Source organism: Suricata suricatta, chromosome 15, assembly GCF_006229205.1.
Source record: "Suricata suricatta isolate VVHF042 chromosome 15, meerkat_22Aug2017_6uvM2_HiC, whole genome shotgun sequence".
Lineage (NCBI taxonomy): Eukaryota > Metazoa > Chordata > Mammalia > Carnivora > Herpestidae > Suricata > Suricata suricatta.
In genome coordinates, this window is record NC_043714.1 from 30,986,338 (window position 1) to 31,009,533 (window position 23,196).

General features: G+C 35.9%; 1 protein-coding gene and 1 long non-coding RNA gene across 9 annotated transcripts in view; one reads left to right on the forward strand and one right to left on the reverse strand.

Annotated features, from left to right (window-relative positions):
* Positions 1–23,196, forward strand: part of RALYL (RALY RNA binding protein like) — a 714,980-nt gene that overhangs the window by 634,880 nt on the left and 56,904 nt on the right. The window lies entirely within an intron of this gene.
* The window catches only part of LOC115279267, a 176,951-nt gene that overhangs the window by 339 nt on the left and 153,416 nt on the right, over positions 1–23,196 (reverse strand). The gene's annotated exons all lie outside the window — the stretch shown is intronic.

A 23,196-nucleotide genomic window follows, 5' to 3' on the forward strand; every position in this document is an offset into this window, starting at 1 on the left:
GTAGGGGAGACAGACACAAGCATGAAAAACAAAAACCCAGAACCGATTTGAGAACTTTTATCGGAGCAAATAAATGCTTTCCGCCTGCCTGGTTTGTGACATATTACAGTCCTGAAATATAACATGCTGCTTTTAGGAAAGAAGAAAAATTCACTTCAAACAAGAGTGCACGTACTACCTTGTGAGGGAAGTAGTATGCAAAAATTAGTGCATGCTTTGAATGAGCACTGGGATAATAAAGATCAGCAAACGATGTAATAGAGATGTTAAAAATGTAACTTGCCGTACTATTCTGAATCATTATGGTGTCAGAAGGCATATGTTATGTCATAAGAAATAAAGTAATATTTATGTAATTTCACATGAATTAGTGAAAAGTAGAGATACAAACTTTCTGACTACACACACTGCTAAATTTTTACATAGAGGGATTCAGAAAAACTTTAATTTGTTACTAGAATATTATTCATAAGAAATAATAGCAAAATTTCTTGTATTCCTTGGGGTTACTTTGGACAGACAATAAGCAAACAAATTAGAATATGAAATGTTACACAGTCAATCATTGCTATGTCAAAGAATAAGCAATAAAATAAGCAAAAGAGAAAGTTTCATAGGATGGTCTCTGACTACCTCTCTGAAAAAAAGTGGCATGAGAACAGAGACCCGATGGAAGGTGGGAAGTGAGAAGGTAAGCCTGCAGCTCTCAGGGACAGACGGCTGTGGGCAGGAGAATGGTCAGTGCTGAGACCTTAGGTTAATAGTCATGGAACAACACGGAAGCCAATGTGGCTGCCGCAGCGTAAGGGAGGGAAAATGTAGCTTGGAAATCAGAGCGCAGAGGGCAAGTTCCAGAGTAGTTGGCAGGCCGTTGTAGTGACTGTGTAGCTGTTCTGCACCCCAACCTCTTAAGGCAAATACAATTATCCCAATTTTAAATTGATGAGTGAACACAGAGAAGGTCACAGAGCCAAGACTAGAACCTATGTCTCCTTATTTTCCTCCCCACATCCCATCTAGGATAGAACATTGCCTTTTACCTTAGTACTGTCACAAATACTAAGAAAGAACATTGTTGAAATATTTTATGTTTGCACGAAAATGTACAAAAACATAGTTGCCAGAAGTACTAATGCTTCTGGTAAGTGACTCAAGTGTGTTTTGTTCAGAATTAGCTAATATAATCTAAATAACAAATTAAATTGATTTACAGTTCCCTATGTGCTTATTTACCCACTTATCTATTCTGGGGATAAACATGAATACTCTTTTTGAGTCTTAGTAATAAACGAAAATTAGTTTCTGCAGCAATCTCTAAACAGAGTCTTACATGTTCTCATATTCTTGTCAAAAGCAAAGAAAGTTCTTGAATTTGGTTCTTGCTGTAAAAAATTGAACATTCAACTGCCTGCTAGCTTTAGAGAAGACTTTTTTACTATGGTCATACTAACTTAGTTTCAAATAGACATATCTTAAGCATCTGTGGAGTCGGTGCCTGTAGTCACTTTTGAAACAGTGTTTATCAAGTGGTGGATTCATTGGCACTTTGGCCATGGAAGTTCTACTTTGTGTAAGAAGATTCTGAGCCTTGTCGGACTTTTGCATTCTTGACCCCCAAGCCCTAAAGGCCAGTCTTTGTAATCACTGTACATACAATTACATATTTCTAAATCTTCCCTGAGGAGATGGTTCCACTAATGGTTTAGAACCACTAGTTGGTGGCCATTCTTGGGCAAGTGCAACTAGGCAGGACTCAGCCACTGGGTTGCTATACACCTCACTGTTGCAGAGAAGAGGAGCCCTTTCCAAAAGTTGTTCGGAAGTGGATATCTTAATATTGAAATGGTTACATTGTTGTTGGCGTTTTTGTTTTTTGATTTCTAGTTTTCTTGGATCATGGAAAGAGAATGGGGATTATAAAAATCTCTTTTGAGGGGCGCCTGGTGGCTCAGTCGGTTAAGCGTCTGACTTCAGTTCAGGTCATGATCTCACACTCTGTGAGATCAAGCCCCATTTCTGGCTCTGTGCTAACCCTCTCTCTCTGCCCTTTCCCCACTCGCACCTCTCTCTCTCTCTCTCTCTCTCTTAAAAAAAAGTAAATAAACATTAAAAATTTAAAAAAAATAAAAATAAAATAAAAATCTCTTTTGAGGACCACATAAGAGTTTCTTCTGGTCCCATAATAAGCAGATATTCTAAATGAAATGTAGAGTATATTTTCTACTTTTCGTTTGACCAGAGCGTGTGCTTTACCTTGTTGTATTAACCAGTCTTCCCTAGACTTCCTCTTTTGTGGAAAATTATGTCAAATTCTGAGAGTGATTACTTAAAATCCTCTACCATGATAGCACCATTATGAAGTTTTTCTTTTCTTGAGGTTTAGTTTTATATCCCACATTGCTCGGGTGGTTTTTATATAGTGCTTTATATTAGTAACAGGAAGAAGAATAGTAGATAACACATTTTTGGTATTTATAACAGCTATTGTTTCAATCATACATTAACACAAAGATTAATTTACATATATTAATTCATTTTAAAAATTAATTTTACATAGATTTACATACGTTTTGCATTTCTTATAGTTGTCCTATAAATGAATTATTATCATCATTCTCATTTTATATATGTGGGAAATGAGGCATAGAAAAGTTAAGTAATATCCCGAAAGTCACAGAGCCATTCAGTAACAGAGCCGGAAACTACAGCCAGCTTCTAGAGCATCTGGTTCCAGAGGATAGTCTCTTGAGTCTGTGTCCTTTTCAATACTGACTCTCTACAACCTCTTGGAGAATTATAACTTTTACATTTATATAATACCCCTTTTACTATTTTTAGCCCTTAATTCTACTTGGTCTGATACTTTTATCCTTTACTGCTAAGGCTTTCTTTTGGTTCACATTTCTGCCATATATCCATTTATTTTTTGTTTTTTTTTTCTTATTTATTATTTGAGAAAGAGAGTGTAAATGAGTGGGGGGAGAGGAACAGAGAGATAGAGTGGGAGGGGTCTGAGAGACAGACTGGCGGAGAGGAGGAGTGGGGGGAGAGAGAGAGAAAGAATCACAAGCAGGCTCAATGTCCATCATGGGGCCAGATGCAAGGCTCAATCTCAAGAAATTGAGATCACAACCTAAGCCAAAATGAAGAGTTGGATGCTCAACAGACTGAGCCACCCAGGTACCCCTATTTTTTTGTCTTTCTTTGTGTATTAGTTTCCTAGGGCATGTTATAAATTATTATAAACTGAATGGTTTAAAATGACAGATATTTGGAAGCTAGAAGTCTGAAACCAAGGTGTCCACAGAGCTGTGGCCTATCTCTGGAAGTTCTAGAGGACAAATCTGTTCCATTCATTGCTCTTAGTTTCTGGTATGCTGGCAGTCCTTGACATTCTGTGGTGTACAGCCACACCACTCAAATCTCGGCCTCCACTGTCTTTTAGTGTCCTCCTCTGCATCTTTGTGTCTGTGTGTCTTCTCTTCTTGTGAGGACACTAGTCCTATTGGATTATGGCTACCCATACCATATTGGCGTACCCTAAATGACTTCATCTTAGATACATCTGCAGATATCTATTTCCAAATAAGTTCACATTCACAGGTTCTTCAACAAATTTGGGAGGGGGGACATATTTCAACCCCTAACACTGCACTTTATTTTTGTATATTTCCTAAAACCAACATATCTCAATTTTGATTTTGAAAGCAGTATGAAATTCCTTGTTAGGGAAATTTGATTCATTTACATCTATTGGATTAATTTATATATTAGATTATATTCCTTCCATCCTTATTTCAAATATGTATTTTATTGTTTCCTCCTTTTTTACCTTTCCTTATGCTTTCTTAATGAATTTTCTTTTAATTCCTATCTCTTCCACCACAAAGGCCTTAATTTGGATGTTCTACTAGACCTCTCAATTTCATTCATGGTTATATTAACATACAAAACAGTTATGGATAAATTTATACCTACTTATTAATCTCTTAAAATCAAAAAAATAGCTATTCTAACTCCCATCTAAGACATGAGCTTTTGAAAGCTTTTACTTCATCACTGGCTCCACACCAACCACCTTACCTCTTGCCTCACCAAAAAGCTCAGGTTTTATACATATAGTTTGAAGTTTGAGGTCCCAGTTTCTGTTACATATTTATATATTACGTATCTTTTATTTTTCAAATATTCTGTACCTAGTGTCATTTGCCAACTCCCAGGATCTTCATCATTATGACCCATTAGGACTCTATTTAAAATTTTATGAGATTCATTATTTATATCTGTTCTTCTTTAATTCTTAGTTTTTAGGTTGTTTCTAGAACAATTTTCTTGGAGGCATTCAGGCGGTTAAATGTCCAACTTTGGTTTAGTTCATGATCTCACAGAGAGTGAGTTTGAGCCCCACACCGGGCTCCACGCTGACAGTGACAGCCTGCTTGGGACTCTCTCTCTTTCTCTCTCTGTGTCTCTTCTTCCTCTCTCTCTCAATAAATAAATATAAACTTTAAAAAATTAAAATAATTTTATCAAGTAAATTTATAACATAATTTCTGAATCTATACACATCTAAAAAGGTCTATTTTCCTCACATATGTATATTTAGACTTGATCTAGAATTTTTGCATTATGCTTCCTTACTCCCCTAACATCCAACGTACATTATTTCAACGTTTTAAAAAATATTCCAACATCTTATCACTTCTGGTGATTAATCCATGACAAATTGAAAGTATCATAAGTAGAAAATGCATTTAATAGCTAACTTTCTGAACACCATAGTTTAACCTAGCCCACCTTAAATGTGCTCACAACACTAACATTAGCCTAAAGTTGAGCAAAATCATCTAACACAAGGCGTGTTAGTAACAAAGTATTGAATATCTTGTGTAATTTATTGAATACTGTGCCGAAAGTCAAAAACAGAATAGTTGTAAGTGTATCAATTGTTTACCTTCCTGATCACGTGCCCAACTGGGAGTTATGGCTTCATCAGGAGAGTATCCTACCACACCTCAGGAAAAAAACAAGATTCAAAATTCAACGTACATAGCTTTTGCACCTTCATAAAATCAAAAAATTATAAGTGAGCCATCAGAAGTCAGGTGTTTCTGTTGAAGGGTCGCCATGCATTTTTACTAACATTTTCTGACATTGGTTTTGCATCCATAGTATCCACCTGTTCTAGTGGTTTTTCTCATCTCCTACAAAAAGCCGAGCTTTGTTTATTGTATTCTTTCTTGCAGAACCCCTCAACATCTATGTGTGCATGAAGCTGTTTTTGTCTCATGTGCAGAGAGAGACTAAGAGCAAATTTTTATAAAATTGACTAATAGCCATCTTGGACCTCTCTTTTGACATGTGAGAAGGCTTCTTTGTTCTCAGGTATAAATTGAGATAGGCTGTTTACACAAAGGGACCCTCAGACTCTCCAAGGATTAAATACTTAAGGTGCTAGATATAGCTCTTCTGATCACTCTAAGAGAATTTACTGGCCCTTTCCTCCTCTCCCACAAACTCAGGGGTCAGTAACATTTTCCCCTGCCTTCTAGCAGAGGCTAGCAAATCCTTTCCCAAGCACGTGTATACTTGGTACCTTCCCCCATCCCCACATGTACAAATGCTATGCTCCCACATCGCCACCTCCTTTCAGGAGACATGAAGCCTTAGGTATATATGGATGTTCTTCCAGTTTCCTTATCAACCATAATTTATTAATTTTATTTTAGAATTTAATTTAATATTATTTTTTGGACATTGAGTTACCCAAATAGAGAGTATACTCATGTTTCTACCTCTACTTAATCTCCAAGTATTGAAAAATCTATTGACTTTTCTTCTTACATTGGAGAAAATTAATACCGAAAAAAAGTTTATAGAAAAGCAAATTGCTAAAATCAGGAAAAATAATCCAAACTAACTTTATGGTTTGTTACTGAACTACATGTAAGATAAGACTCTCTTCTTGAATCCAGTAATAGAACCATTGGTTTAGTTTGTTCTTCTCTTCCTGGTTTTGTGTGCCAGATGTGATAGTCTTCAGGAAAGGCAAAGTGAAACTAGACTTCTTAATATAAACCAGAGATGTTTTGAAATAAATTTAGTGTATTTTATTTTCTAGCATCATTTGGAACTGTGCATTCCAGAGTACCTTTGTTACTCTGGAAAGATGAGGACAAAAAACAAGTATAAATATTAGATACATTATGGGATTTGTATAAAATAATTAATTGAAATTTACTGTGGATATATTAATTCCCAACTTGGGTTAATTTTAATAAAATTATTAGTATAGAAAGATAATAGACTGAAAATAGAAATCAAATATTCTATGTGTGCTTCATATAGTTCTTTATTTGTAGAGGCTCGATTCATTAAAAATTAACTGTAGATTAGTGTTATTTTTTTAAGTAGTTTATTGTCAAATTGGTTTCCATACAACACCCAGTGCTCTTCCCCATAAGTGCCCTCCTCCATCACCACCACCTCTTTTCCCCCCGCTTCCCCTTCCCCTTCAACCCTCAGTTCATTCTCAGCATTCAATAGTCTCTCAAGTTTTGCATCCCTCTCTCTCCCCAACTCTCAGATTAGTGTTATTTTAGTAAAATGTAAACCTAAACAACATATCTATAATCCACTAGCAGCCATAACCAAAATCACAATTGCACATTCTCTCTAAAAGCATATTGGTAGACTGTGTTTTATATATGTGTGTATATAAATATTCATTTATTAATAGTACTTTTATAATTAGTCTGGTGCCTGGGAATAACAGTAATTTTCTAATTTAAATCACAAATGAAAAATTTGAGTGAAGTATAAAATGTGCTATGTTAATATTGGCTTAGTGAATGAATATTTACAGAGGTACATCTTGCTCTTTTATTAATAGTTGCTTCCCAGTATTTAATGACTTGGCAAGTACACAAGAGGAAATTAATGTTATAGCTAGGACAATTTGTCTTTTCTTATTTCAGAATTTTAATATGACTAAATTCTGCTGTGGAGAGAAAACCACATAAGGAAAAAATATATTAACACTATAATTTGCCAAAGTTGAATATGGATAAGTGTTTAAAATAGAGTGCTCTCTGCTAAAAATTTACCCAAGGGATACAGGAGTGCTGAGGCATAGGGGCACACATACCCCAATGTTCATAGTAGCACTGTCAACAATAGCCAAATCATGGAAAGAGCCTAAATGTTCATTAACTGATGATTGGATCAAGAAGATGTGGTTTATCTATACAATGGAGTACTACATGGCAATAAGAAACAATGAAATATGGTCATTTGTAGCAATGTGGGTGGAACTTGAGGGTATCATGCTAAGTGAAATAAGTCAGGCAGAGAAAGACAGATACTGTATGTTTTCACTCATATGTGGAGCAGGAGAAACTTATCAGAGATCATAGGGGAAGGGAAGAGGGAAAAATAGTTAAGGAGAGGGAGGGAGGCAAACCATGAGAGACTCTTGAATACCAAGAACAAACTGAGGGTTGATGAGGAGTAGGGGAGAGGGAAAAATGGGTGATGGGCATGGAGGAGGGCATTTGTTGGGATGAGCACTGGGTGTTATATGAAAACCAACTTGAAAATAAATATATTATAAAAAATAAAATAAATAAAGTAGGGAGCTCTTTAAAAAATTAAATTACCACTAGGTAGTTGTCCCTTTGAAAATCAGCTTGAACTAAAACTCCACAATGACTCCCACCACCTTTCTCCGTGGACTCGCATTCCACAGTTTCACCCAGGGTGCAGAAACAGATGCTCGTCCTTCTGATGTATCATCAGAAGGTCAATAGTAGCCTAACGCCTACGTCATTCCTCTCACTTCTCTCACATGAGCATTTTATCATCTCATGAGAAGGATGAGTATAGTACAATAAGATATTTTGAAAAAGAGAGAGAACATGTCCACACACGTTTATTAGAGGATATTGTTATACTTGTTCTATTCTATTTGTTATTAATATCTCACCATGCCTAATTTACAAATTAAGCCTTATCAGTGGGTATGAATGTATAGGAAGGAGCATAGTATTGCAGGGTTCAGTTTTATCTGCAGTTTCAAGCATCCACTGGGGGTCTTGGAATGTATCCCCCAACTACTGTAACCAATTTGTCCTGTCCCATGGATTCACAAGATAAAGAAGACATGATGTTGCTAATAAGCATTTTGCAAAAGAGAAGACACGAATACTTATGAGCTATAGCTGTAGTTTCTTAGTAGAAAAATGAGTGCCCTCTGGAAAAAAAATATCAAATCAGTTTTAAAATAATTTAAATTCTAATATCTAACAAGAAAAACCATAGTAAGTTTTGATGTCTTTGGGGTCCTCTCAATGTACTTTTGATGACAGAATGGTGATAGACTTAACACAAAAGCCCTGAAGCACCTAATAGGAAATTAAAGATAGTTCAGTTAAATTTAAGAAATAGTTATTGAGTTATTATCCTCAAGACTAAGGAAGTATTGTGTTGGATTTTTTCTTCAAAAGCATGTTATTTAAATATGGAGACAAAATATCAATCAGATACACAATTTTAATATCCAGCAAAATATCATTAACCATCCCCATCCATCTATAATTTTGGCCAAAACACATATTCTGCTTTTAGATTTTAAGGAACAAAATTACTGTTGGCCAGAGGGTTTAGAGAAGGCTTAATGGAGAATATTGAGTTAGTTTAGACTGATAAGTGGGTTTGGAAAGATAGAGTCAGAGGGATTCTTCTTTTCCAGGACACAGTACCTAGGTGGAGAAGAGCAGAGGCTTTGCTGTCAAATTGCCTTGGGTGGAATCTTTATTAGACAACATACTTTTCATCTTGGGGAAATCCTTCAGTCCCTGCGTGCCTCCATTTACTATCTGGAAAATGGAAATAATACTATGTATCCACTAGGTTTTTGTGGGAACTAAATTACTTATGCTTATCAAGTTCTTAGTCATATCTTGTCACATAGTCAATGTTCAGTGAGATTTGTTACTACTACCACTACTACTACTATCATTATTATTATAATGGTACAGTAGCTAGAAATATGAGAGATGAAATTCCTATAACTGGAATCCAGCAGGGGCTCTGCCATTTATGAGCTGTGTGTTTGGGGGCAACATATTTTGTTTGCCATACCTTAGTTTGGAAAGTATGAATAATAATCTTATTTCCCTCTCAGTAAAGGTTTTGTGAGTATTAAAGGAGCCAACACACATAAAACTCTTAGAACAGTGTCTCATTTTTTAAAAATCTTAATAGCATTCTATAATAGCCATAATAATAATGGTTATTATTAATTATTATTGTCTGAAGCAAAAATGTATTGCTAGATACATCAGTTAAGAAACTGGGGATATTGGGACACCTGCATGACTCAGTGGGTAAGTGTCTGACTCTTGATTTTGGCTGAGGTCATGATCTCCTGGTTCGTAGGCTTGAGTCCCATGTCAGGCTCCGTGCTGATGGCACAAAGCCTGCTTGGAGTGCTTTCTCTCCCTCTTGCTCTCGGCTCCTCCCGGGCTTGTCTGCTTGTGCTCTCTCACAAAATAAATAAATAACTTTAAAAAAGAAACCGGGATATATAAATAAGCAAAACAAAAGAAAAAGTTGGGTAGCAGGACAATGGAAGACTATTGATAATATTGAAAGAGTGTGCACTTCGTCCCAGGCTGAGGGAAAGACTCTCAGCAAAGTGATACCTGATCAACACAATAGTTTAAGAAATTTTTATGTTAGCTATATTTGTTTGCTAGAGCTACCACAATAAAATTATTATAGTCTGGGAGGCCTAAAGAGCAAAAATCTATTTTCTCACAGTTCTGGGGTCTGGACATTGGAGATCTAGGTGTCATGAGTGTTTCTTTAGAGGCTGTGGGGGAAGCTGCTACATCAACCCTCTCTCCATGGCTTGTAGATGGCCATCTTTCCCTGGACCTTCACATCATCTGTGTGTGTGTGAGTCCAAATTTCCTTCTCATAAGTACACTAGTCATATTGGAGTTGGGAATATTGGATCTTGTTTTAACTTGACTACCTCTTTGAAGTCCCAATCTATGAATACAGTCTCATTCTGAGGTACTGGGGGTGAGGACTTCAACATGTAAATTTTGCAGGGGACAGAATTCAGCCCATAATATGAATATAATATGCAAATGAAACCTAAACAAAGTATGGAGATCTTGGCATATCCCTTAATGTTTTCTTATTTTAAGAGCAAAATTTTGAATATTATTTAGTTAATTAATTTAGGAGAATGAGATTCAGGCCCACTTAGTTCATCTTGGTAAACATAACTGAATTTCTCAGATGTACATGGCTTTACTGTCTGAACACAGACTAGCACTTTGTATAAACAGAGTAATAAATCCCTGCTAATATCACAACCCAATATTCTGATACAAAGCAGCCCAACCAAAATAATTACAGTGTATTTATAATAAATAAATATATTTGTAAGCATCTCCTCCTGGCTTTTTTCACTAGGTTTTAATGTAGCTGATTAATATAACCAGGCCAAAAAAAAAAAAGGGAAAGTAGAAAAATATTTGATAAAATCCTAATCTCAATATGGATTGTGGGCATTTGAGATGGTTTTCTCAGGTCTTCTATACAAGTTATATTTTTCTTTGTGCTTCACTGAAAGTTCCAGAAATGGCGTAATGTTTCCACTGTGGGATTATAAAAGTTTGTGAGCATTAAATTCTATCAAAAAATCTTACTAACACTTTTTACCTCCACTGCTTCTGCTGCTGCTTTTTCCTAAATCAGCTGCTGACAAGCAGAGCTTTGACTACTCTTAGTCGTTTCTCTAGTTTTCTTGGCTCTATGTTCTCCCCCAATCCCATTAATTCCATGCCCAACTGCAGGATTATTCAAAACCAGATAGCTTGGGGATTCCTCACTCAAAACTCAAAAATTGCTACCATTTACCTAATAAGAATCGAAAATCTTAGGTGACTTTTCAAGATATATCTGATCTGCTACTTCCATTTCCAATTTCCCCCCACCTTTCCCTAGCTTAAATGAACTTATTTAAATGTTCTTAAACTTATGTTCATATACCTCTACCTGAATGCCCTTTCATTTATTTATCTCAAGAAATCTGTTATCAGCTGTGTTATCTATCTTATACATAGGTAATCATTTTTAATCATTTCACCTGGTTCTCATGGTCCAGCTCAGGTAATGCCACTCTTATGAAATAAGTTTGGACCCCTCTGTGCTACAGGGGCATGATAAAGCCAAACCAATTGTTCATCTTCTTGTTATGGGACTTAAGCCTTTTGCTTCATGTTATGGTTATTTGCATATTCATCTATTCTCTTCACTATAGATCACAAATTCATCCTTCAAGTTAGTTTTGCATTGCATATCTTAAATAGATGTGGAATGAATATTTGTCACCAATATTATTTTTGTCTTTCACACTTTACTTTTTGTTTTTCATATATTTCATAGTTGACTATGAACTGCTACAACTCAGAAAATTAGTTATAGAATTTTGAGTTAGTAAAACAAGGGGACAAATTCTGGCCTACATTCCAGGGTCTAAAAGAAACCAAGATGTTGATGCTCATTTTCAAGCTCTATAATTTAAGATTTCCTACTTCCTTTACATAGAAGACCATTTTTACTCACAGAAAATCCAAATCTTCCTTCCAGTCACAGTTCAGGGACCCATTCTTCCATGAATATTTTCACAATCCGTTAGACCTACAAAAACTAATTTTAGTTATCTTTGCCTGCATAGTGAACATAAGTTCAATTCATCAGCACATACTACATGACTGCATAACTGCCAAACTAATATTCCATGAATGAAGCAGACATGTTTTCAGGTTCTTACAATCTGGGAGACCAAAATGTAGGAGATAACTTCAATATCAACTGATAGCTACATTTCACTTATTCCTCCATTATTTTAATATATTTCATGTTCATATGTATTATTTTTAACTTACGGACACATTTACCACCTCCGCTAATTATAAATTCCACAAGGTTAAGGAGGCAGTTCATTATGATGAAGAAGCTCCTGGCTTGCAAAGGGGGAGAAGAATCAAACAAATAAAAATAATGCATGGCTTTAGAGTCAGGCAGCCTACTCTAAATTTTAATTTCTTGCCTTTTTGCTAGACAGTTTTTTGTGTTACTCTTGTTTTTGTTTAAGGAATGTGAAAATAGATTTTTTTAAGTTTATTTATTTTGAGAGAGAGAGAAGCACAAGCAGCGGAAGGGCAGAGAGCGAGGAGAGGGAGACTCCCAAGCAGGCTCCTCACTATCAGCACAGAACCTGTTGTGGGGCTCCAACTCCCAAACCACGAGATCATGATCTGAGCTGAAGTCAGACGCTCAACTGACTGAGCCACCCAGATGCCCCACAAATAGATTTCAAAACTTTTTTAAATTTTTTATTTGAATTCCAGTTAACATACAGTGTAATACTTGTTTCAGATGTACAATATAGTGATTTAACACTTCCACACAACCCCCAGTGGCCGTCCCGAATTCATTCCTTAATCCTCACTATCTATTTAACTCATTCCCCAACCTCCTCCTCTCTGGCAACTGTCAGTTTGTGCTCTGTGGTTGAGTCTGTTTCATGGTTCGCTTTTCTTTCTCTCTTTTTCCCTTTGTTCATTTCTTTTTTTTCTTAATTTCCATAGATGCCTAAAATCATATGGTATTTGTCTTTCTCTGACTGACTTATTTCACTTCGAATAATTCTCTTTAGCCCCACTTACCATAATACTCTTTAGTCCCATTTATGTCACTGCAAATGGCAGGATTTCATACTTTTTTATGGCTAAGTAATATTCAATCTTATGTACATACCACATCTTATTTTTTACAAATTTTTAATGTTGATTTTTGAGAGAGAGAGAGAGAGTGTGAGCAGGCAAGCGTTGGGGGTAGAGAGGGAGACACAGAATTCTAAGCAGGCTCAGAGCCTGACATGGGGCTCAAACTCACCAAATGCAAGGCCATGACCTGAGCTGAAGTCAGATGCTTAACCAATGGAACCACCTAGGCACCCCAACATCTTCCTTATTTTTTATTCATATCTACAGTTCCAGTTCAGGTTCAGACCAATGTTAGGATTAAGATTAGGGCTAGGGACAAAATTAGGTTATGTTTATGGTAGGGTGAGGATATGTGCCTGGTATCCTGCACTTCAGAGACCTCTACAGGGTATTAGGTTTAAGATTAGTGTTCGGGTAAGGGTTAGGAATTAGGCATTATTGCTAGGCAGTCTTAAACACATAACTTCTCTAATGTTCACTGTTCTAGTCCATAAACACAATTTTCATAATGCATATTTTGTATAATTATCACAAATATTAAGATGGTATGTGTGCAGCGGGTAATGATATGCCAGATGCATGGATGCAGACAGCAGGTATTTGAAGAAAACTTATTGAATCAAAAATGCACTCATTTTCCATTTTATATTCTCTTTCTAAAACATATAGAAAGAATTAGTATAGATGTATATAGCATAAGTTGACTACACACATATGCAGAGATAGGTAATTCCTTTTTTCTAGGAAATTCCATTCACGGATATGGTTAATTGCCAAACTATACTTACATATATAAATAGACAATTACATAAGTTGCTTCAATTTATTTAGCAAAATTTTTTAAGGTCTAACTTTTAAAACTATTTACAAAGTTAACAGCTTAGCTCCTGCATATCCAGCTAGCTTAAAATTTATGAATAAGAGGAAAGAGAGAAACCAAAACAGAAGTAGACAAGTCAAAGTGATAATGATAAAGATTTCTTAAAATCTACTTTATGGAAAACAGTGGTCTTCATTTTTTCCAGATGTGACTGAATTAAAAATAATATTTCTTAGTGCATTGTAAAGGAAAGAGCTAAAACTGACAATCATATAGTTCACATCAAATGAAGCTGCATAGCACAATGAAGTTTAGAATTCATGGTTGAAAGACCCAGGATGGAGCCTGACCTCTACTTGTTCAGATTATTACATTACAAAAAGTCACTATAAGACTTTGAGCATGCCATGTAAATTGTCAGATTCTTAGTTTCCTTTACTGATGAAGTAGTATATGTAAAAGTGACTGATAAATTAAGTTTTATGCAAATTATATTTATTCCCTTATTTTTTATATTTAAGTACTTTATCAAAGGCTTAGGGAATAATAAAAAGAAACAAATTCATGTGAATTATTGTTAAAGTCCACATGATTACAAACATTTTTAAATTTTCAAAATTGTTCTAAATAAGTATGGTGTTGGTGTAGGAGGATATATACTTATTTAGACTAGAGTTTCTAGGGCTTGACGCTATTGACATTTTTTATCAGATATTTCTTCAGTGTGGTGTGGGGGGCTATCCTAAATGTTGTACAGTATTTAGCAGATCAAATGTCCACAAGATGCCAGTAACACCACCTCTCTAAGTTGTGACAGTCAAAAATATCTCCCAACATTGCAAAATGTCCCATGTAGGTCATTACTCTCTGGTTAAAACACTGATCTAGACAGTTAACTAAAGATTCTTTATTTGTCCCTGAATAGACTTGACCCACAGGTGACTAAAATAAATTGAAATTTTTTCACCACATAAATCAGAGATGCACACATCTTGTGATATAAACAGATGGTATCTTCTCATATGCCTAATTTCCTTTTTGGATTATATCTCATCTCTCAGGAAAAGGCACAAACATTATCTTGTTGACTGTATCAGAATGTAATAACATTTATCACCAAATCAGTGAACTCTTTAGAGAGAGCAGGTCTGAAATGATTTAATGTGGCTTCTCTTTTTTTCTTTTCCTAAGTAAAATTCTATAGTGATGGTTTAGGAACAATATTTAAGATTATCAGTGTGATGTAACCTGACTCCTAACTTCTCTAGTATTGTTCTTGCCTAAAAGCAAGCTAAAGTAATTTATTCTAGGAACTTCATTTTTATTCATTTATCATTTTGCTGATCTTGAAGGATAATTCTAAATTCAAGCCTTATAATCACTCATAGAAAAAGAAAGTATTGCCAGATGGACAACCAAATATTTTTATTATGAGAGAACGTTTTCTTTTGTCTGTACTTTTGCAGTTTTTTTTTTGTTGTAAAGTTTATTGAAAGGGAAAGAGGAAAGGACATGTTCCCTTTGAAGATAGTATTATTTTGTTTGTTTCACATTTTAATTTAAATTCTAGTTAGTTAACATAGAATGTAATAATAGTTTTAGGAGTAAAATTTAGTGATTCAGTGCTTACATACAATACCCAGTGTTCATCACTACTGCCCTCCTTAGTTCCCATCACCCATGAGCCCATCCTCCCACCTTCCCCCAGCAACTCTGTTTGTCCCCTACAGTTGAATCTGTATTATGGTTTACCTATTTTTTCTTTCCCCTATATTCATCCATTTTGTTTCTTAAATTCCACATATGAGTGAAATCATATGATATTTGTCGTTCTTTGGCTGACATATTTCACTTAGCATAATACATTCTAGCTCCAACCACATCATTGCAAATGCAAGATTTCATTCTTTTCTATGGCTGAGTAATATTCCATTGTGTACATATACCACATCTTGTTTATCCATTCATCTGTCAATGGACATTTGAGCTCTTTCCATTATTTGACTATTGCTGATAATGCTGCTATGAACATTGGGGCACATGTATCCCTTCACATCTGTATTTTTGTATCCTTTGGGTAAATTCCTAGTAGTGCAATTGCATGGTCTTAGGGTAGTCCTATTTTTAACTTTTTGAGGAACCCCCATACTGTTTTCCAGAGTGGCTGCACCATGAAGATAGTGATGGAGTTTTTGGAATAATGGTGGGGTTTGAAGCTGATGGCCAAAACAGAATTCTTGAAACATCTTTGGTGCAAAAAGGTGGTTTTATTAAAGCACAGGGACAGGACCCATGGGCAGAAAGAGCTGCCCCAGGACAATGAAGAGAGACTAATTATATACTTGGGAGTTGGGGAAGATAAAGTCAAGGGGAAGGTTCCAAAGGGATTTTCCTATGCTAAAGAGGATTCATAGGATACTGGCTGTCTAGCTATTGTTAGGCTAAGGTTTACCCTCTAGCAAATCATTAACATTAAGACAGTAGGGAGTTCCTGGAGAAACTTTTACCCTGCCAGCCTCAAGTATTTGTCAGTGCGCTGCAGGTTATAAGGAAATTTAATTTTACCTGCCATTTCCTTCTACCTTTGTTTCCCACATCAGATAGCATTATTGACGTCTTCTAAAACACCTGTTATGTGTGTATTCTCAACTACTAGGGCAAACTCAGCCTATTTATTAAAATAAAATGATGTCTCTAACTGATTACTCCCAAATTTATTTTTCTACCTTTGACCTCTCCCATAAACTCCAGACTCATATACCTAACTGCCTCTTTATCACTTGTATTTGGAGACTAGTAGGCAACTCACAACTAACAAATCTAAAGCAAAGCTTGTGATATCCCCCTTACATCCTGAACCTCTATAAGTCATCCTCTATCCTCATAAATGGCAATTCCATCTCTCCAGTTATTTAAGCCAAAAATTTTGGAGTTCTCTTTGACTTCCCTCTTTTACCTACACTTTATTTCCAATCGATCCAAAATCCTTTCCCCTCAATCTTAGAATGTATGCAGAATCCATCTACTTCTCACCACCCAATTGCTAGTTTCTTGGTCCAACCCAGTCTACCATCTCTCCCTTGAGTTATTTCCACAGTCTCCTTAGTGATCTCATTGCTTCTACCCTTGCTCCCTAAGTCTTTTCATATCACAGAGCCAGAATGATGCTCGTCAAATATGGAATTTAAGAAACAAAACAAATTGTAGCAGTGAGTCATACACAGAGAGTCAGAACACAGAGGCTTTTCTTTCCAGAAAGCAGCTTTATTCTTGCCAGTATAGGCTCAGCAGGCTAAGACCAAAAAGTCGGAGCCCCGAGCGCAGCAGGGCTTATACAATTTTTGCTTCTTTGTCTCCCATATACGGTAACATAGTCTGATAGGACGGTCTATGTTACAGAGTCATGAGGAATGTCATGCATGCACACATAGCCAGGTTGCCTTCCTTTGTTTTGAGGTGTTGTACCCAAGTTTCCAATATTGTCCTCAAAAACCAGAGACTGCCAGGGAGACCGAGTCATGCATGCAAAAGCAAAGGGCTTTATTATTACAGGCTTATAAGCTCAGGCTCACAGACTTCACCAACACAGTGGATCCATGTGGAGAGCCCCGAACAAAGGCGGGGTAGGGCCTTTATGGGCCTGGGAAGAGGGAGTTACAGGAAATTGTGACATAGGTACAGTGATCCAATAATTATTATACACTATTATTGACAGCAGGTTTAACCATTCACATTGCCTGGAGTATTAATTACTTTTGGCAGGACCCAATCACAACATTTAGAGTGTTAACCAATTACAGAGTGGACCCAGGACCCAGGACCCTCACGTAGGGTGTAACTAGCCTTCTAGGCCTGCCCTTAGAAATCTATGTTCACTTATATGTGAATAAAAAAATAAAAATTTTAAATGTACTACTAGTTAGCCCCTATATTACTCAAAATAAAAGCCACAGTACTTACTTTGGCCAACAAGACTCTATACAGTCTTTTCCCTATCTCTTTTCCCTCTTCACTCTCTACTATACCTCCTGACTTCTTGTATTCTTTTTCCACTTGCTCACTCCACTCCAGCCGCTTTGGCTTCTTGCCTGTCCCTAAAACATACCAAGTATACTTCTGTGTCAGGCTCTCGCATTTACCATTCCTCAGCCTCACATAGTCTCTCATTCCACTTCCCTTTGATAGTCCTATGACTTGCTGCCTTCCCTTATTGAGACTTTTGCTCAAATATTACTTCATTAGTGAAACTTTCCCTGACTACTATATATAAACTGGCAAATCTTACTCCCTAGCCAGGTCTTCCCTAACTTCTTGTATGTATCTTATATTTATATTCATAAACAAAATATATTTGTTTGCTGTCTTCTTCCACAACTGATGGAGGTTCCATCATTTCAGGGACTTTTGTCTCTTGTTTATGAATATTTCCCCAGCTTTTGGGAAGGAGCCAGATGATAACAGATCTTAATGAATATTGTTGAATAAATGTGTTAAACACTGGAGTCAAAAATGAGAGCAGTTCCTATTCTTGTCAAGGAGAGAGATTTTAAATTTTTTTAAATTTTATTTATTTTTTAGAGAGACAGAGAGAGGCAGAGTATGAGCAGGGGAACAGTAGAGAGAGAAGGACACATAGAATACAAAGCAGATCAGGCTCTGATTTGTCCACACAGAGCCCAACATGGAGCTTGAACTCACCAACTACAAGATCATGACCTGAGCAGAAGTTGGAAGCTTAACCCATTGAGCCACCCAGGCACCCTAAGGAGAGAGGTTTTTTAAAGAAAAGATCATTTAAAGTATCCTCTGAAGAAGGAGAATGAGTTTATTAAAGAAGAGGATCAAGTTTGATAATGACTTTACTCTGTAGGTAAAATTTGAGCTGAGGATTTAAAAATTAAATGGCATTTACCAGGTAGAGGAAATGAGAGTTAGGGAAGACAAATAAAAACAACAAAAACATAGCTCTAAATGTCTAAAGACATAGGCATATTGAAGGAACAATGAACAGTTGTGAGGAGAGCCTAAATTAATTAGAAAGGCAAGCTTAAATTAATTAGCAAGAGTCAAGCAAAGGTAATTTGGGGCTGACTGGGAAGTTAAGCAATTTTCTCAAATTCTCAAATCAATAAAGTTTAAATTGTAAAATTCATAATCTTTCGTAATTGCCTCTAATTTTCCCAAATCCCTAACTTGGCTACATTAGATTACTTTTGCATAACAATTATGTAACAGCAAGTTGATTAAAAGTATTCTGCATTATTCTTAATAAAAAGTACTCCTGACTCTCACCATCTAATACTCTACCTAAAAATAAAGACACCATAGCCTATGCAATGTGTCTTTGAAAATGAGGATTATGGATTTCGAAGAGTTAAGGTGGGATTCAGGAAGAATACAAAAGTGTGGTTGCCAATGCTTTGTGTACTTGATTTTTTATCACAGTGCTTCTAATTAAGAAAAGGCATGTTTTCATGCTAATTTCCTTCTTGCACTTCTTGTTTGCTCATCGGTCTCTCCATTAGACAGTTAGGTCCAATTTAGTGTCTGGTACATACACAAAGCTTTACATAAGATTTGCTGACTAGGTTGAAATTGCATCCAGTGATCCTACGTACTTATACACATACCTACAAATTTTCTGGAATTTGCTAATTTCTTGCCATGTGTAAGACACGGACTTAAATTCTTTTAAACATGCATGGACAAAAAGAGTTAGAGAAAGAAAGAGAAAAGGAGAAAAAAGAAATAGAGAATGAGAAATGAAAGAAATGAGGGAGGGAAGAAAGAAGGAAGGAATGAAGAAATAAAAAGAAGGAATTGGATACCTTCTCTTCATTCAGGAGAATTTGGTTATTGGAGCCTATGATGTGGTAAATCCATTAATATGCCTTGCCGCAAACAACTGCCTAAAATCCCTTCTTTTTCAAATGTTTCATTGTCAGAGATAAAAATAATTTCTTAATCTAGAATCTAAATAACTTTTATTGTTCTGGTTAATGATGAAAAGGCAAGTTTTCACTACATACTAACATAATTTATGATATCTTCTTAAACTTGTTAATATGTTTTCTAATTATGGAGGACAGACTACAAAGCCCAGGACCTCATGGTATGCATCAGGAACTTCATCAGTCAATAAGAGAAGGAGTTTATTAAAACACAGAAAACACTCAAAAGCATGACTCCTAAAATTCTTCAATGTCTAATCAGGTCATCACTCTCAAGAAGCTCACAATTTAATATGAAAAGTGGACATACTAAGTAAAAATCAATACACAGTATGTGTCTAGCAGTGATTATGAGATGGCCATTAAATAAATTATGGATGAGAGGCACCGTGCAGAGGTGTACTCAAAGAAGAATCCATAGGAAAGGCAAGACTTAAATGAAGCCCTAAGAGGCATATGGGATTTTGATAGACATATTTGCAGAAGACAGAGTGTCTTTGCTGGGATAAACATATAAATAATAATAATAGCAATAATAATAGAAATAGAAACAATACCTTTTGCTACTACCATTTACTGGGCTTCATGATGTTCTAGGCATGGTGCTAAATGCTTTATGTGAATTACCTCATTAGATTTTCATGACAAGCCTCTAAAGGAGAGAATGGAAATTACAGATCTTGAACCTGAATCCTAGTGATTACAAGTGACTTCCCAAAAGGGCATAGAGGTGAACTAGAGTCCATCTGGTTCCATGCACTATTTGAGTAAGCACCAAGATTATCTGCTCACGTGAAGAGTATGCTCTGAGAGAAAATGGAATATAAAACTGGAAATATACTTTGGAGCAGGCCCTGAATACCAGTTTATGTGTGTGGGTTTCTTGCCTTCTTCCTATAGAAATGGCGACATTCTAGAAGTGTTCAGTAGGAAATGTTTATGACTTATTAAGTATTACTATGAAGGCACTATGCAGTAGGCTGGGCAAATTGAAGGCAGAAGCCCAGTTAAGAGTGTGCAGAAGACAGACAGGAGGGAAAAGATGTGAAAAAAAAATTAAAATGAACTAGATACTTTGGATCCTTAATTCTGAACTCACTTTTATTTTTTGGAAAAACATTAGAAATTAAAGTTGCAAAGATTTTTAAAATGTTAATTTTAGAAATCTATACTTGTAAAATATGCATCGATTTTGATGGAGTAGGGGATTAATGTAATCCACAGTACAGTAGAGAAATGGGTAACAGGAACTCCCTGTGGCCCCCCACCAAAAAAAAGTAGAAAAAAAGGCAGAGAAGAGTTTGAGAGGGAAGCAAATCAGCTGTAGAGGTGGCTTATCTCAGGAATTCCATCCTGATTCCAGACACCTTAGCACAGACCCATATCCAATCTATAGATAGTGAATCCAACTGAAGAATGGTAGAAACAGGACTATAGCCAACTAGGCTAGGTAAGTGTCAGGCCTTCTTCCAGGGACAGCACTGGAGTGCAATAAGAAAACAGCTTTCCCGACTGCTCAAGAAGCAGCCAAAACTATTTTTAAGCCTCGCTTTGCAAGGCCTTGAGGATCTTTTGCTGCTAGCCATTCCAAGATTGAAGCCAGGCAACTTGCACAACCTGGAAATGTTGAGCATTTCTTGGTAAAGACAGGAAAGAGCAAACAGAATGTGTCCAGATTACATCATTATTACCTCTAAGCTTAAATACCATTTTCTAGTTAAACTCAAATTTTATAATGGGCTGACTTTGGCCTTAAAAGGTGTTCCTACAGTGCTAGAGTTGAATCTAGACTTAAAGCCAACCTTGACTCCCTGTACACTTGTACGTTCCTACTTGGTGAGCCTAGATTTCTAGGGGTTTGTAATATAGTTTCTATAAAATGGGGCATTGGTGGCGGTTTTGTTTATTTTTTTAAGGAGATAAATAAATTAAAATTAGCTGCATTCCTGAGATGAGAAGTGGCTCTACTTACTAAAAAACCTATTCTACTAGTTTCCAGCCACAGTCCTATTCTGCTGGATTGAAATCTAATGCTATAAGATAAAATATTTTCTATTAAATTTGATAGGTTTAAGTAAAACTACATGACATGCTTCCATCAAAGGAAATGAAAATCATTCTTCAAAGTGGAATCAGTTTGCAATTGTGACAGATGATGTTTCTCAAATTTAGCTGCAGTTCCACAATGGCACTTTGATGTCTCTGAAATAATTGACATAAGGAGCAATTCTCTATTTTAAACTGTGTTTTACTTTCAGTTTGATTCTTCATAATAGGAACACTCCACAGGGTCCTCGATTCATGCAGTTTTTATTTTGCAAACTACTTTGCATCATAAATAAAAGTCTCCATTTTATAAAAAATGTCTGATTTTATAATAGAAAATGTTTTCTCATTTTTATATTGGAAAAAATCTGTTCTTCCTTTGAGCAATTAATGTATATTGATGCATAAGTTATCATATATATTTTATCATATATCTTAGTTGACGAATAGCTCTATTCCAAGCATCCATATATTGCATTTAATATAATTTATATTAATTATGAATAATTTTCTGGAGACTGAAGAATCATTCTTAACACTCAGTTTCTTCCAAAATTTCTGGGGGATATCCAAGCTAAGATCATTATAAACTTGAAAGCAAAAGTGATGGAGAAGAGTTAATGGGCTGAAATCAAGATCTGTGCCCCAGATCTTGAAGCATCTCTCCTGAGGCATGGCTATCTGAAAACCCACCTGCTGAAAGCTTATAGGCAGATATAGATATTCTGTAGTGATAACTTTCAAATCTTAAATCTCTTCTTTTGTGGGTTCATAGCGAATTTTCCAATGGTTCTCAGAAAAAGGAGAAAACAAGAACAGTGCTGCAGTGAATTTTTCACAAACATAAATATATTTCATTGAAACAATTGTCCTAACATAGGAGATTGTCCTTTTCTTAAGCCCTTTCTTTACAGAATAATTATTAGGTTGATAGTAGGATATTTGCTATTGTTAACATCCTTACTTGGCAAAATGAGAAGTTGCCAATCTTGTATTAGTCCTACTTGTTTTACTTTGTTCTTTTTTTTATGTTTATTTTTTGGGAGAGAGACAGAGCATGAGCAGGGGAGGGGCAGAGAGAGAGGGAGATAAGAATTGGAAGCAGACTCCAGGCTCCAAGCTGTCAGCACAGAGCCCGATGCAGGGCTTGAACTCACTAACTGTGAGATCATGTCCTGAGCCAAAGTTAGACACTTAACCAATTGAGTCACCCAGGAACCCCCAACTTGGTTTTCTTTGAATCCATGCTAAATACCAGTGGGAACTTTAGTGAATCTCCTTTCTTCCAGCCCCACAGCTTAATAAAGGGCATGTAAAACCCATTGCCTGATTTAAAAATAAAATAAAATAAAAAAGAGTGGTTGAAGTGGCAAGAGTTCTGTGTGTTAGAGTTCTCTAGCATCTAAGACATTTCTTTAGAGGATAAACATTAATTATATCCTGGTTTCAATAAAACACCAGGGAACTAGATTAAAAATATATCACTGACCTCCCAAATATGTATTACAACATAGATCTCAAAGTAGTATTAACATACCTGAAATGATTTCATCATTCTTCAAACTGAATC